This window comes from Bos indicus, chromosome 7 (assembly GCF_029378745.1).
Source record: "Bos indicus isolate NIAB-ARS_2022 breed Sahiwal x Tharparkar chromosome 7, NIAB-ARS_B.indTharparkar_mat_pri_1.0, whole genome shotgun sequence".
Taxonomy (NCBI): domain Eukaryota; kingdom Metazoa; phylum Chordata; class Mammalia; order Artiodactyla; family Bovidae; genus Bos; species Bos indicus.
Window position 1 is genome coordinate 53,343,534 of NC_091766.1, and position 16,333 is coordinate 53,359,866.

Here is a 16,333-nt window from a genome sequence, read left to right on the forward strand (position 1 = left end):
AGATAGGATAAGTGAGGTAGAAAATAGAATGGTAGAAATAAATGAAACAGAGAGGAAAAAAGAAAAACAAATTAAAAGAAATGAGGATAATCTCAGAGACCTCTGGGATAATGTTAAATGCCCCAACATTCGAATCATAGGAGTCCCAGAAGAAGACAAAAAGAAAGACCATGAGAAAATACTTGAGGAGATAATAGTTGAAAACTTCCCTAAAATAGGGAAGGAAATAATCACCCAAGTCCAAGAAACCCAGAGAGTCCCAAACAGGATAAACCCAAGGCGAAACACCCCAAGACACATATTAATCGAATTAACAAAGATCAAACACAAAGAACAAATATTAAAAGCAGCAAGGGAAAAACAACAAATAACACACAAGGGGATTCCCATAAGGATAACAGCTGATCTTTCAATAGAAACTCTTCAGGCCAGGAGGGAATGGCAGGACATACTTCAAGTGATGAAAGAAAATAACCTACAGCCCAGATTGCTGTACCCAGCAAGGATCTCATTCAAATATGAAGGAGAAATCAAAAGCTTTACGGACAAGCAAAAGCTGAGAGAATTCAGCACCACCAAACCAGCTCTCCAACAAATGCTAAAGGATCTTCTCTAGACAGGAAACACAGAAAGGGTGTATAAACTTGAACCCAAAACAATAAAGTAAATGGCAACGGGATCGTACTTACCAATAATTATCTTAAACATAAATGGGTTGAATGCCCCAACTAAAAGACAAAGACTGGCTGAATGGAGACAAAAACAAGACCCCTATATATGTTGCCTACAAGAGACCCACTAGAAACAAGGGACACATACAGACTGAAAGTGAAGGGCTGGAAAAAGATATTCCACGCAAACAGAGATCAAAAGGAAGCAGGAGTAGCAATACTCATATCAGATAAAATAGACTTTAGAACAAAGGCTGTGAAAAGAGACAAAGAAGGACACTACATAATGATCAAAGGGTCAATCCAAGAAGAAGATATAACAATTATAAATATATATGCACCCAACATAGGAGCACTGCAATATGTAAGACAAATGCTAACAAGTATGAAAGGGGAAATTAACAATAACACAATAATAGTGGGAGACTTTAATACCCCGCTCACACCTATGGATAGATCAACTAAACAGAAAATTAACAAGGAAACACAAACTTTAAATGATACAATAGACCAGTTAGACCTAATTGATATCTATAGGACATTTCACCCCAATGCAATGAATTTCACCTTTTTCTCAAGCGCACATGGAACCTTCCCCAGGATAGATCACATCCTGGGCCATAAATCTAGCCTTGGTAAATTCAAAAAAATTGAAATCATTCCAACCATCTTTTCTTGACTACAATGCAGTAAGATTAGATGTCAATTACAGGAGAAAAACTATTAAAAATTCCAACATATGGAGGCTGAACAACACGCTGCTAAATAACCAACAAATCACAGAAGAAATAAATCAAAATATGCATGGAAATGAATGAAAATGAGAACACAACACCCCAAAATCCGTGGGACACTGTAAAAGCAGTGCTAAGGGGAAGGTTCATAGCAATACAGGCATACCTCAAGAAACAAGAAAAAAGTCAAATAAATAACCTAACTCTACACCTAAAGCAACTAGAAAAGGAAGAAATGAAGAACCCCAGGGTTACCAGAAGGAACGAAATCTTAAAAATTAGGGCAGAAATAAATGCAAAAGAAACCAAAGAGACCATAGCAAAAATCAACAAAGCCAAAACCTGGTTCTTTGAGAGGATAAATAAAATTGGCAAACCATTAGCCAGACTCATCAAGAAGCAAAGGGAGAAAAATCAAATCAATAAAATTAGAAATGAAAAAGGAGAGATCACAATAGACAACACAGAAATACAAAGGATCATAAGAGACTACTATCAACAATAATATGCCAATAAAATGGACAACTTGGAAGAAATAGACAAATTCTTAGAAAAGTACAACTTTCCAAAACTGAACCAGGAAGAAATAGAAAATCTTAACAGACCTATCACAAGCACGGAAATTGAAACTGTAATCAGAAATCTTCCAGTAAACAAAAGCCCAGGTCCAGACGGCTTCAGAGCTGAATTCTACCAAAAATTTAGAGAAGAGCTAACACCTATCCTACTCAAACTCTTCCAGAAAATTTCAGAGGAAGGTAAACTTCCAAACTCATTCTATGAGGCCACCATCACCCTAATACCAAAACGTGACAGAGATGCCACAAGAAAAGAAAACTACAGGCCAATATCACTGATGAACATAGATGGAAAAATCCTTAACAAAATTCTAATGATCAGAATCCAACAGCACATTAAAAAGGTCATACATCATGACCAAGTGGGCTTTATCTCAGGGATGCAAGGATTCTTCAATATCCGCAAATCAATCAATGTAATACACCACATTAACAAATTGAAAAATAAAAGCCATATGATTATCTCAATAGATGCAGAGAAAGCCTTTGACAAAATTCAACATCCATTTATGATAAAAACCCTCCAGAAAGCAGGAAGAGAAGGAACATACCTCAACATTATAAAAGCTATCTATGACAAACCCACAGCAAACATTATCCTCAATGGTGAAAAATTGAAAGCATTTCCCCTAAAGTCAGGAACAAGACAAGAGTGCCCACTCTCACCACTAGTATTCAACTTAGTTTTGGAAGTTTTGGCCACAGCAATCAGAGCAGAAAAAGAAATAAAAGGAATCCAAATTGGAAAAGAAGAAGTAAAACTCTCACTGTTTGCAGATGACATGATTTTCTACATAGAAAACCCTAAAGACTCCACCAGAAAATTACTAGAGCTAATCAATGAATATAGTAAAGTTGCAGGATATAAAATCAACACACAGAAATCCCTTGCATTCCTATATGCTAATAATGAGAAAATAGAGAAATTAAGGAAACAATCCCATTCACCATTGCAATGAAAAGAATAAAATACTTAGGAATATATCTACCTAAAGAAACAAAAGACCTATATATAGAAAACTATAAAACACTGGTGAAAGAAATCAAAGAGGACACTAGTAGATGGAGAAACATACTGTGTTCATGGATTGGAAGAATCAACATAGTGAAAATGAGTATACTACCTAAAGCAATCTATAGATTCAATGCAATCCCTATCAGGCTACCAACGGTATTTTTCACAGAGCTAGAACAAATAATTTCACAATTTGTATGGAAATACAGAAAACCTCAAATAGCCGAAGCAATCTTGAGAAAGAAGAATGGAACTGGAGGAATCAACCTGCCTGACTTCAGGCTCTACTACAAAGACAGTCATCAAGATAGTATGGTACTGGCACAAAGGCAGAAATATAGATCAATGGAACCAGATAGAAAGCCCAGAGATAAATCCACACACCTATGGACACCTTATCTTTGACAAAGGAGGCAAGAACATGCAGTGGAGAAAAGACAATCTCTTTAACAAGTGGTGCTGGGAAAACTGGTCAACCACTTGTGAAAGAATGAAACTAGAATACTTTCTAACACCATACACAAAAATAAACTCAAAATGGATTAAAGATCTACACATAAGACCAGAAACTATAAAACTCCTAGAGGAGACATAGGCAAAACACTCTCCGACATACATCACAGCAGGATCCTCTATGACCCACCTCCCAGAATATTGGAAATAAAAGCAAAAATAAACAAGTGGGACCTAATTAAAATTAAAAGCTTCTGCACAACAAAGGAAACTATAAGCAAGGTGAAAAGACAGCCTTCAGAATGGGAGAAAACAATAGCAAATGAAGCAATTGACAAAGAATTAATCTTAAAAATATACAAGCAACTCCTGCAGCTCAATTGCAGAAAAATAAACGACCCAATTAAAAAATGGGTCAAAGAACTAAACAGACATTTCTCCAAAGAAGACATACAGATGTAACAAACACATGAAAAGATGCTCAACATCACTCATTATCAGAGAAATGCAAATCAGAACCACAATGAGGTACCATTTCACGTCGGTCAGAATGGCTGCTATCCAAAAGTCTATAAGCAATAAATGCTGGAGAGGCTGTGGAGAAAAGGGAACCCTCTTACACTGTTGGTAGGAATGCAAACTAGTACAGCCCCTATGGAGAACAATGTGGAGATTCCTTAAAAAACTGGAAATAGAACTGCCTTATGACCCAGCATTCCCACTGCTGGGCATATACACCGAGGAAACCAGAACTGAAAGAGACATGTGTACCCCAATGTTCATCGCAGCACTGTTTATAATAGCTGGGACATGGAAGCAACCTATATGTCCATCAGCAGATGAATGGATAAGAAAGCTGTGGTACATATACACAATGGAGTATTACTCATCCATTAAAAAGAATACATTTGAATCAGTTCTAATGAGGTGGATGAAACTGGAGCCTATTATACGAGTGAAGTAAGCCAGAAAGAAAAACACCAATACAGTATACTAATGCATATATATTAGAAAGATGGTAATGATAACCCTATATGCGAGACAGCAAAAGAGACACAGATGTATAGGACAGTCTTTTGGACTCTGTGGGAGAGGGCAAGGGTGGGATGATTTGGGAGAATGGCATTGAAACGTGTATTATCATATGTGAAGCAAATCGCCAGTCCAGGTTCGATGCATGATACAGGATGCTCGGGGCTGGTGCACTGGGGTGACCCAGAGGGATGGTATGGGGAGGGAGGTGGGAGGGAGGTTCAGGATGGGGAACACATGTACACCTGTGACAGATTCAAGTCAATATATGGCAAAACCAATACAACATTGTGAAGTAATTAGCCTCCGATTAAAATTTAAAATTTTATATTATAAAATAATTTTTTCAGCTGGTATGGAAATAGAGTTTTTCTCCCCGCTAATATTTGGCAGAAATTAGCTAAGCCCTTCCTCCCTCATCATTCAAGCTGCAAACACAGTGGAAAAGATGGAGGAGGCACAGGTAAGCCATGGTTATGTGAGAGAATCCAGGTCACTGTTTCAGACTCAACTCTCGTTATTTAAGGATGTTCGTGAGGCTTGCTGTTTCTAGGACACAGTTATGTTCAGTGTGGCCCTGGGCGAGGTCAGAGGGGAAGACGTGGTTCTAAGAATCAAAGGAAGACAAACACTGATGTTTATTAGTTTTTAATTTTGTTTTTAATTTCTGTCTCTGCTTAAGCAATACAGAATACCCATGAAGGAGGATGTTTTGCAAAGTGTATTAAGCCATTGAAGGTAAGTGCATAGACATCTGTTAAGGTGATAATTGGGGATGTGTCCTCAAATTCAGTATATGTAAAATAGATCTCACCTTTGGCCTCAAACATACCCCATGCCCTTTATCTCATCTCTTTGAATGGTGTGACCCAAAAGCCTGAACTCTTCCTTAGAGATACTCATTTACCTTAGATTTTGATAAGTCAGATATACATGTTAAAAGAAATAGAATGTATTCATTTCAACCAGAAACTGACAGGTATAAGGGAAAAGAAATGAAATGAATAAAACTGTACTTATCCAAAAGAATCTAGAAAAAAAGAGAAAACTAATAGAAACTTTTAAAAACATTGCTCATAATTAAGTGGCAGAAATAAATTCAAATATATTTATAATCACAAGAAATGTATATGGGCTAAATTTGCTAGTTATTTGATTTTTTAGAAAATCCATCTACCCTGATTACAAGAGATGCATTAAAAGTGTGAGGAAACAGAAAGGTTAAAAGAAAAAGGATGAAAAATAGACACCAAAAGTTAACAAAAATTTAAGTTAGTATAGCAATATTAATATATTAATAATATAAAATAGGTCTATGGCAAAAAGAATGATCAGGGATAAAAGGGATCACTGCATAATGGTAACTGGATCAATTCAACAGAGAGAGGTAAAACTTCAAAGCCTGTGTATACTTAATGAAGTAGCCTCAAAAATGAAAATGGACAAATATATGAAGAAAGGTTGTTGACCAGTCCACAATGATGGTGAGAGATTTTAGCACATTTTTATCATAAATAATAGAGCAAATAGACAAAAAATACTACAGATGTGGAAGATCAAAATACAAAATTAACATGCTTAATTGAATGAACCATATAAGAGAACCCTATACCCAACAATTAGTGAACACCATTTTTCTCATGGACACACAGAGCATTTACAAAAATTGACCATGTTCAAAGTCATAAAGTAAGATTCAACACAAATAGAATTTTGTTGAGACTATTCTTTGGTTAGAGTAGAAATCACTGACACCATCCCACGTGTGACAAAGCCCTTTCAACTGTGCCTCTTCAGTGTTTGCTCGCATCACCCTCCCTCTTGCATTTTCACTGTGCTCCTGAGAGCAAGTGTAACATCTCTCACCTGGGCTGCTGAGACGGACAGCAGTGGCCTCTCTTTTCCAGCACTGTTCTCTTCCAGTCCACTTTCTACCTTGCTGCCAGTGACCTTTCTAACGTATGAAAATGAGCATTTCTCTCCTATTGAAGACCTTTGACTGTGTCAGTGGGTTCTCTGCTGCTGTCAGGGTAAAACCCAAACCTATGACCTATAGCCTTTCCTCATCTGTCACACCTAACCTTGTCACAATCACCCAGTCGCGTTCTCTCTCTCTCTCCCTTCTTCCACCCTTCCACTGTGGCCTGACTAAGTCATACTCATCTTTCAAAAATTCATCTCAGATATTTCCTCCTCCAGAAAGCCTGTTTGGACACGTCCCCAGCCCTGACCTCCCTACTTTTCCTCCATTCCACAGACACCAGTTGAGATGAGTTGATTTCCTGATGCTCCCAGGGCAGCATTCCATTTATTCTGTCATAGCACTAGGTGTGATTGCTGTACATATTCCCTACTTAAACCACTTATTATTTTCCAGTTGCTCTGGGATAAAGAGTAAGGCCAGAACAAGGACAGCAGGGTTCTGTGAGGACCAGCCCTGGCCTCTACCCCTGCTAATGCCCCTTCATGTTCTCTTTCTAAGCTTCTACTTCCTTGAAAACATGGATTCCCACCCCGCTTAAAACCTTTACCTGTGCTATTCCCTCTCTCTGGAGCACCGTTCTCCTCCTCCTCCCCTCTACCTTACTACCTTACTCAAGAGTTAACTGGTTAACTCCTACTTTTTTTTCCAGTCTTAGTTCAGCTCTCATTTCCTCAAGCCTTGCCTGACTTCCATTAACTGGATTAGGTTCCTCTAGTTCTCCCAGGACCATTTAACATTTCTTCAGAGCTCTTATTTCAGTTTTTAATTACACCTTCATTCTTATGATTATTTAATTACCGTCTTTTTGTGACTGAGCTGTCAGCTCCATGATAATACACACCAATCTGTCTTGCTCACCATGGTAGCCTAGTACCTGGCAAAATGCCTGTTACTGAATGGGCATTTGATAAATATTTGTTCAAAGAGTGAATGAATATAATTTGACTATGTTTGCTTGACTGTCTCCTACATTAGTCTCCAAGGCCCTGGAACAGGAACTGTGCTTTTTCATTCTAGACACAGAACTTAGCAAATGACTGGACATAATCAGTGTTATGTGCATTTCTGTTGATTGAATACCAGACCAGTCCCTTCTTGGGAGCCTCTCATGGAAACATATTATCAGGACACCTATTTAGAAGGTGGTGTCCTAAAGGTGTTAACAGAATAGCTAAGCCAAGAGCCTACATGTATTTTAATTTGGTTCAGATTAGGTCTGGAATATCCTGTCCTATGTTAAAAGCAGGTCAAAACCTGGTTCTCATCTTGTAGAAGATACTTACTACTTCGAAGGAAATGTTAGGGAAATTCAAGATCTTAAAGGAAGGGATCAGACCCTTTGATCTCAAGTCTGACCTCCTTGTCTCACCTAGAGAAAGTTGGTAGGGTCTGGAAAAAGGTTCCAGGTGTTGTTGTTTCTGCCAGGGAGTGTCAGGTTGGCAGGGACCCACTTCATACCCTCTGGTGAGGAGAGGGAGACAAGTGTGTTCTTCTCCCCTATTTCCTGTTCTACTCTTGGTGTGTACCAGGTCTGCACCAGGAATGGAGCTGTGACTCACTGGTTTGGGCTATCACTTCTGCGTGTTCTTCCTAAGCCAGATCTGTTCCATGAGCTGAAATCTCATCTTCCAAAGTTAGCAGTAAACTATGGACATGGCCATGGGATGGACTTGACAGTGGCATGTAGGAGATGACTCCTACAAGTTTGCGAAAGCCAATTTACTAATTCATGAGTTTTGCTAGCTGGTTGTTGAACCATTAATAACTTGTAAATTGGCCCCAGGGAGAGTATTTACACCACAGAAATTGGCAAATGCTGTAAGAAAAGACTTTCTCTCTATTCTTCCTTTCCCTCTCTCCCTCCCTGCCTTTCTTCCTTCCTTTTTTTCCTCTGACTGCCAAACTCAGGTTGGAGATCTGGCTGGACACTCACTAGTGGGTGTCTTTTTTTTTTAACTCCTCATCACCAGAATGGGGCCCCCATAGTAGCAGCTACTTCATGTAGTTCTGTAAGCCATAAATAATAATACATGCAAAGCACGAGCCCAGCACTTGAAAACTTGTAAGCATTCAGTATATGTTAGCTTGATTACCAGCCTCCATGTATCTTATTGTTTGGGTTTGCCACTTATCTGTGCTATTAAAATTGAGCAAAGTTGATTTTTAATGTTTACTGATATTTTAGCAATATTTGAAAATATTTTTTAAGTGATAGGGTAGAAATTTTTCATGTCACTGACATGCATTGATGCTCTTTTCTCATTTGGTTAGGTGTTGACTATGATATCCTATGGGTTTGTGTGTGTTACTGTCCAGGATGATAGAAAATCTATGTTTCAGTTGTCTTCATCTCCAATACTCTTTAATTTAGTATTCTTCTAATCCTTAAGAATCCCAAAGTCATTGAGAATAAACTATCCCCTGGCTTCCAGAATCAGATATTACATGAGGGAGATCAAAATGTCATTTTTTTTTAAGATAACTTCTACTCTGCACCTATTAAGGGCAGGATGCTGCAGATGTTCTGAAAATTTGCAACAGAAAAGAAGGAAAAATAAAATAAAATTTTAAAAGGCCTGAAATCTCTAATCCATAATTCTGAAATTCAGTTCAGTTCAGTTCAGTCACTCAGTCGTGTCCAACTCTTTGAGACCCCATGAATCGCAGCACTCCAGGCCTCCCTGTCCATCACCAACTCCTGGAGTTTACCCAAACTCATGTCCATCGAGTCAGTGATGCCAACCAGCCATCTCATCCTCTGTCGTCCCCTTCTCCTCCTGCCCCCAATCCCTCCCAGCATCAGGGTCTTTTCCAATGAGTCAGCTTTTCGCATGAGGTGGCCAAAGTATTGGAGTTTCAGCTTCAGCATCAGTCCTTCCAAAGAACACCCAGGACTGATCTCCTTTAGAATGGACTGGTTGGATCTCCTTGCAGTCCAAGGGACTCTCAAGAGTCTTCTCCAACACCAAAAGACTCTGAAAACCAGAAGTCTTCTCCAACACCAAAAGACTCTGAGAACCAGAAGTCCTTTCATAATTCAAATAGGCAAAACCTGACACAAACTGTCCTGAGACTTTTTAAAAGTTTTTTTTTTTTTATTCCATTTTGTGTTAATATTTATATAATCTGGTGCAGAGTTACTAACATGCTTGATTTTAGGCTACTATGCCAGACACCTCTGGAATTGTTCCATCATATACAATATACACACCATACTACCTTTCTAAAATCTCCCAAATTCTGGATTTTGAAACATATCTAAGTCTTTTCGAAACAGGAATTCTGGACCTGTAGTAGAAATCATAATGTCTGCCTTTAAGGTATTCACAATCTGGCCATACCAGAAGTATGAAGTCATGAAGAGGGACATAGATGCTTAGACCAAGTGTAGCCAGCAGGAAGTGGGGACTGTTCATCTAATTGGGCTGTGTCACCCAATGGCTCAGTCCCATCCTTAGGTCTTATACCCGTCAATGAAGAGTAGAAAATATGAGCAGACACACACATTCCAAAGAATCTCCTCCAGTATCCTTCATTCCTTCCCTTGATTCCCAAATTTAATCCTCTGCAGTCTGGCTTAACCATTCCCAAAACACTTCCCCTTAGAGCATCATTTGTTTAGACATCAGGAATTCTTTTAAATGCTTAGAGAAAATGGCCTCTGTTCAAGAGGAAAAACAGTGCTCCCTGATGCAGCTGTGTGTTCTGTGGGCCCCAGGTCTGTCTGGGCTTAATGGTACACCCCAGGCCAGAGCATCCAGCAGGCACTCAGCCCTTCTGAAGACCTGCACACATCTTCAATGGAAACATCTTTCCTGCAGACTGACACTTTAAAGCCCCAGGGCCTTGAGCCAAATGCAAAGTGATTCTGCAGGGGCTCTAGCAACCCTTTCCACCCATCCTCTAGCCTCCTCTTACTGATGTGTCTCCAAAAATCTTTTGAATCTGTTGTGCAAATTAACAGTCTCCAGGACCAGCCCAGCAAGGACATTCCTTTCTTGAAATCAACAGACCTTCCAGCTCATAGAAAGAGTCTGTTTGCTGAGGTTTTTTTTTTTTTCTTTTCTCCTGACCTAGAAAATTTGGCTTCTACAAACTCAGTCTTTTGAAGTATGTGTTTGTTATCTCTTTGGAAATGCTGAGGCCTTGCCCTACCATATGTTTCCCAATAGCCTCCTCTGGACATACCCATAAATAATAAAATATGCCCATAAATAATAAATTAGTGACCTTTTCTTGAATATTTACTATGTACCAGGTACTGTCTTAAATGCTTTGTATATATTATATTAATTAATCTTGAAGAAATTCTGTTAGGCAGGCATTGCTTTTATTTCTTTGTTTTTATGGCTAGGAGGTAAATTAATAGAGAAATATTTTCTAGCCGTCAGCTACCCTAGCCAGTTTGATGTCCCTGAGTTTAATTAACAGAACAGAGATGCTGCCCTGAACTGAACTTCAAGGCATTCCTTGTTTGTCCCTTATTTTGCTTCTAAAGACCCTGAGACTCAGAGAGCTTAAATAATTTGTCTTAAGGTCACACAGCTGCTGCTGCTGCTGCTGCTAAGTCACTTCAGTCGTGTCCAACTCTGTGCGACCCCATAGATGGCAGCCCACCAGGCTCCCCTGTCCCTGGGATTCTCCAGGCAAGAGCACTGGAGTGGGTTGCCATTTCCTTCTCCAATGCATGAAAGTGAAAAGTGAAAGTGAAGTCTCTCAGCTACATAAATGTGAAAACTGAGAGCTGAAGAAAGAGTTTTCTGACTCCAGAGTCCATGATTTGAATTGCCAAAGAAACATGAGGAAGAGAATAAAATGCCTGTTGGATTAAGTGATCCTTAGCTTTTCTACTCATTTTACCCCACCAGCTTTCATAGCTTGCAGAGGCCCCTGGACTGTGTTCTGCTGAAGGTACTTTTTTCCTTGAATGGAGTCTTTGACAGGTTCTCCTTTGACACATGACTATCATCTTCCCCAGCCGTATAGTGGCCCCCACCAGCACTTTCCTTATTGTCACTGTGATGCTTGCCCCATATAACCCAACAATGGCTAAATCTTTCTTGGCTTTTGTCACTGCAGAGTCATTTGCCTTTCTTTTAAAGGGCTGGGGTGAGGTCTGAGGTCACTGGGCAGACTGAGTGAAAGATCTTCCTTCCTACTATGTTGGAAAGGCCATGAAAAAGGGAGGTTCTCATAGACATGGCTTTTATTTTCTGTTGGGTCTTTAGCTACCTGCATGACCTGGTGAGTCATTCAATTTTTCTGATCCTTACTGGTAAAAGGAAGCTGTTAAGAGGACTGATCTATTGTGGTGCCATGAGGACGGGAGAGAGTGAGGCCTGGGAAGGGCCTTACATGTAGTGAGTGAGTGCCTTGAAAATGGAAGGTATTATGACTGTTGTTAGTAAGAGCATATGTTTTATCCTATGTGTTGATTATTTACTTTTTTACAGCATTTAGGGTTTCACAAAGCATTTTACATGAGTAAACTATCTTCTTGGAGTGCCAGTTACATAGACTGTACGTTAGGTACTTAATCATTTCATACTTGCTCTTCCTGCTGTTATGCTGAATGGATGAAGACCTCTCCTTTTTCTCTGGCCAAGAGACCTGGGGTGCAGAGAGGCTGAGTGACTTATCAAAGCAAACCTATGACTTAGCCAAGACTAAAACCCTCAGTCTCGAGATATCAGTTTATCCTGCTGCCTCCCCTCTGTGGGGCAACCTCGTTTCCAAGGGCCCCATGCTCACTCGAAACATTAAAAAATCAAAAAGACAAAACTCACATTTCTTCCAGACAGTGATTTCCAAATGTCTCTGGAAGAAGAGTTAGCAGTCCTGGCAGGCGGTTTTGTGTTGCAAGGTGCTTGGATACGAAAGAGGAATGTAAACCCCATGGAACTCATTTCACATGTCAGAGTCTGTTCTGGATCTTGAAAGTGGGTCACGAGGCCCCAGCTCTGCCCCTAAGAGCTACATTCCTGCGGAGGCGTCCAGCAGGAAGCGGGCAGGGAGCAGGGCCCAGGATTCACAGAGGGACCCAGTGGGTGTCCCAGCCAAAGGGCAGGAAGAAAAGAATCCCCCACCCCAGCACTAGCCTTCCAGAGCCTGGTCCCTGCAGAGCTTGCCTCAAGGCAGTGTGAAATTTGTTTCCTCTTGTGTTACTTCTTAAGGACTTTGGCTATTTTTTCACTTGCCTACTACTGTCTTTGATCCCACATGAAAAGTCCAAAAGGGACCAGTGTCCAGTTTGCACTGCTTGCCCCGTTTCAGCACGTCTAATGGCTCTTTAGCCCTGTGACCCCATGACTGGTGTTGCCCACATGGGTCTACACATAGCTCAGCTATTGGTGGGAACCAGGGGGACTTTATGGGAAGGGGATGGAGCAAGAGAAAATCACCACCAAAGGCCCCGGGAAATGGCTCATGTTTGATAAAGCTTGGAAGTAAGTTGAAATTTGTATCCAAGAAACTCAACTAAGATATAACTCTGCCCCTCATAGCTAGTGTCTCCAGGAACATGCACATTGCAACCAAAACACCATTTATCAGGAAAATCACAATGATAGCCCAGGACCAACAATGAGGGCAGTACACTCAGACATTAAACATGGCCTCATGAGAGTTGTCTTTCGTTCTGGCAGGTAGCTGGAAGCATGCTTTGCTCTCATCCTTCCCACTCCACATGGTTTCTGTCCTTGTTTATTTCTTTTTTCTAACTGACTTTTCAAAGTCACTAATATCCTCTACCATCCATTGCTCCCCTCTGATGTTTTAGAGATCAAAGCGCCATTACATTGGGTGGAGTGGTTTGAAAAATAGGGCACTTCTATATTACTGGCCTTTGAAGGCAGATTAAGCAACAAGAAATAAGGGGAAATGTCAGAGAGCCTTCTTACTTCTCTGGGCTGCCATCTTTTTGCGCATAATTCCTCTTGACTTTCAAGGAGCCTACATTCCTTGGCTCCTTAACATTGTCAGGTTCGGGAGGCTCCTCTGGAATTTGATAAATCTAGACGTTTAGGTGGGACCATGGGGTGGGGCAGTCAGAAGGCTGAACATTTCCTAACATTTTCATGATATTGTATTCCTAAACCCTTGATGGTATGAATAACTTTTTTGTGGATTTGTTCATACAGAAGATAGATAAATAAATGGATGTTGCTTTTCAAAACTGGCCTGCACTGGATCAAATCGTTAGGTTGTCAAGTTTCACATTCTGTAAGGAGCTTGGTTGATTGGATTTGCAAAAATTCTTCTTAACAGCATCTTCAACTGCATGACCATTGGGAGCCTCCCTGAGTCTACTTATGTCGGGCCCACCCTGTCTAGGGGAGGTCCTATCACTTCTTTATCCTCTATCTCAGACCCCAACATTATGATAATTTATGAGTTTATGTATTTGCTTACTTGTTACTGTCTGTCTCACTCCAACACCACACACACACACACACACACACACACACACACACAGACTCTAATGGAAGCCCCAGGAGGGCCCAGGTCAGGTTCCTTTGGCTTCCATGATATTGTCAGTGCCTAGCTGTGTGCCTGATGCATAGTAATTACTCAATAAACATATGGGAGTGCATGAACTCAAGAAATATGTTCCCAGAAATATTGTTGGGAAGAAGTGTAAAGAAAACCAATTTATCAAAAATGCTTCCTATGGAAGAAGGTGATATTTAAGTTTAGTTTCCTTTTCCTTTGAATCCTTTTAAGCAAGGTAAATAGCATGTTAAAGAATAGTGTTTGACAAAGTTGGAACCACTGGTTATCCCTATAGGACTTTGAAGGAATTAGTGGAAAGCCCATTCTTTTTTCTTTCTCTTATTTTCCCTTCTATCTATTCATCCATCTTTTCTTCCTGTATTTATTAAATGCCTGTCAGGTGTGGATATATGCCAGACATGGTAAAATAGGTAATAGTATATCTACCTAGTATATATTACTCTGAGGATTAAATGAGATAATTGTACTTAACTGTTTCTGGCAAAGCACCTAACATATTAAGAGCTTGATAAATGTTAGTTATTACCATTACCATCAGAAGTATTTATGAAGCAACTATTTACACCGTTTGTCTCAGTCTCCACAATAAGGAAGGAAGGATACCATTGAAACCACCAGGGGCTTTTGATGATATATGTCATTAATTCCCCTTCCATCATGTCTATTTTAGAGCAGAGTTACATATGGCCTCTTATTTTATAGATGGGGGATGGTCAGCTCGACAGGACAAAAGTGAGGAACAGAACGTCAAATTGTTCAGTAAAGATAGGATCAATGACTGATTTTCCCCTTTGCCCCAGCTCCGTTAAATGGCTTAGCTCAGCACTTGCACTGAGCTCAGCACTTGTACTCTTTTTAAAGAAGCTTGATATTTTGTTCATCATGGACTTTTCTGCATAAAATTTGATTTTTAAAAAGCCTTGCATTAAAATATCACTTCTTTTGATTTCTAAGTATATTTTGTGCCCAATGCAAGTGCCTTCCTCATCCTACCCTGGTACCAGGCCTTTTAGCTGGTTGACCTCTCTGAGTGCTCATGATCAAGCCATTCGACTCTAGCTAAGGGCTGTCAGATTCACGTTCTTGACACCCACTGCCAGTACCCAGCCCAGTTCACCACGGGCTCCTGTCTTGACGTCTGAAGTAGCCCCTCGTTTGTTCTTGGTCCCCTCAAGTCAGTACTATACACAGAGTCAGAAAATCTTTTAAAACCTATTTCAGGTGATCACTCCATGGCTTAAAACCTGTGACTTTCTATTTCCATGAAGTAAAACTCAAATCCTTAACCATGGTCTGAGACCCTATGACCTGGCCTGACCTCCCTTTCCTCTCTCCCTTTGCTCATCACTTTCCATCCACTCCGTTCCCTTGGATCCTTGACTCCACGGTGATCTCCACATGGCTGCCTTCATCACATGGTTCCCTCTCTCAGCAGTACCCTTCGCCACCTCTTTCTACCTTGCAGATGGCAGCTGAAGTGCCACCTCCTCAGAGGTCTTCCCTGACCTCTGGTCTGAGTTCTGCCACCCTCTGCCTCTTTTGTTCTCTTCTGTTGCCTCTCTTTCTTTCCCTTTTCAACACTTCTCATCATTTGTAATTTAATTGTATGTCCACCCATGTGTTTACTTGCTTTATATCTTTCTCCCTGACTCAACTGTAAGCTCCTGGAGGACAGACCTGGGCTTATTCACCACCTTCTCCCCAGCCTCTAAACCATGCCTGGCACAGAGAAGTCACCCAGCCCTTTATTGAGTAAGTGAGGGAAGGAAGGGAATGAGTGGAGAAATCGGTCTTCAGCTTGCAAAATCTTAATCTAAGGACTCTCCCACACACTGAGGAACTTTTATGTCCTATTCTACTCTCTGTCGTCATGAACTTTGCTCTTCTAAAGCAAGTGTTTTTCCCTTGGATTATTTTTATAGAAAAAATGGAAGCAAATATAGAGATAATTATTGATTCTCACTCATCAAGTCGCGGCTCCCTATCACCAACATCCTTCTGAGAGCCTGCTGCAGAATTCTTGGGAACCACAGGAAATAAGTCCACTAACCACTTGAAATGCTTTTATAAAAATAGACTGGACTTGACCTTCTTCCTGTGGAAAGGCCTTTCTTCAGGGCACATGTTACAGAGAAATTCTGTCTGCTCTTAGGAGCCTCCCTCTTCCATCATCCTTCCAGCAGGACTTATCTGGACAAGTGTGGAATCCTGTTCTGACCCTCTGCCCGGGTCACCATCTGAGCAAATTCTTCCTTTATTATTTTCATGCTGTTGTTTTTATATTGAAATGGTGAGATAAGCAGACAGAAGTCAAAGCCTGGGGGAGCTATTGGGATATTCTGCTATGCACTGGT

The 16,333-nt window shown here is 40.4% G+C and overlaps 2 protein-coding genes and 1 non-coding gene across 13 annotated transcripts in view; 1 reads left to right on the forward strand and 2 right to left on the reverse strand.

The window, feature by feature from the left end:
* LOC109562158 (uncharacterized) overlaps nucleotides 1–16,333 on the forward strand; it is a 446,088-nt gene that overhangs the window by 302,340 nt on the left and 127,415 nt on the right. For 4 of the 5 annotated variants that reach the window (XM_070792111.1, XM_070792106.1, XM_070792107.1 and 1 more), the window contains one exon: nucleotides 5,166–5,221. The gene's annotated coding sequence lies outside the window, so the exon portion shown is untranslated. The remainder of the gene's footprint in view (nucleotides 1–5,165; nucleotides 5,222–16,333) is intronic. The other variant, XM_070792108.1, reaches the window with a different exon arrangement.
* Nucleotides 1–16,333, reverse strand: part of FGF1 (fibroblast growth factor 1) — a 107,030-nt gene that overhangs the window by 30,843 nt on the left and 59,854 nt on the right. The window contains exon 1 of one of the 7 annotated variants that reach the window (XM_070792121.1): nucleotides 12,254–12,274. The exons of the other annotated variants lie outside the window; for them this stretch is intronic. The gene's annotated coding sequence lies outside the window, so the exon portion shown is untranslated. Of the gene's footprint in view, nucleotides 1–12,253; nucleotides 12,275–16,333 lie in introns of those variants that run through there. 7 annotated transcript variants of the gene reach the window in all.
* LOC139184286 (small nucleolar RNA SNORA36 family) lies at nucleotides 10,809–10,932 on the reverse strand. The gene has a single exon (XR_011567875.1). It is a non-coding gene; the product is annotated as a small nucleolar RNA SNORA36 family (small nucleolar RNA).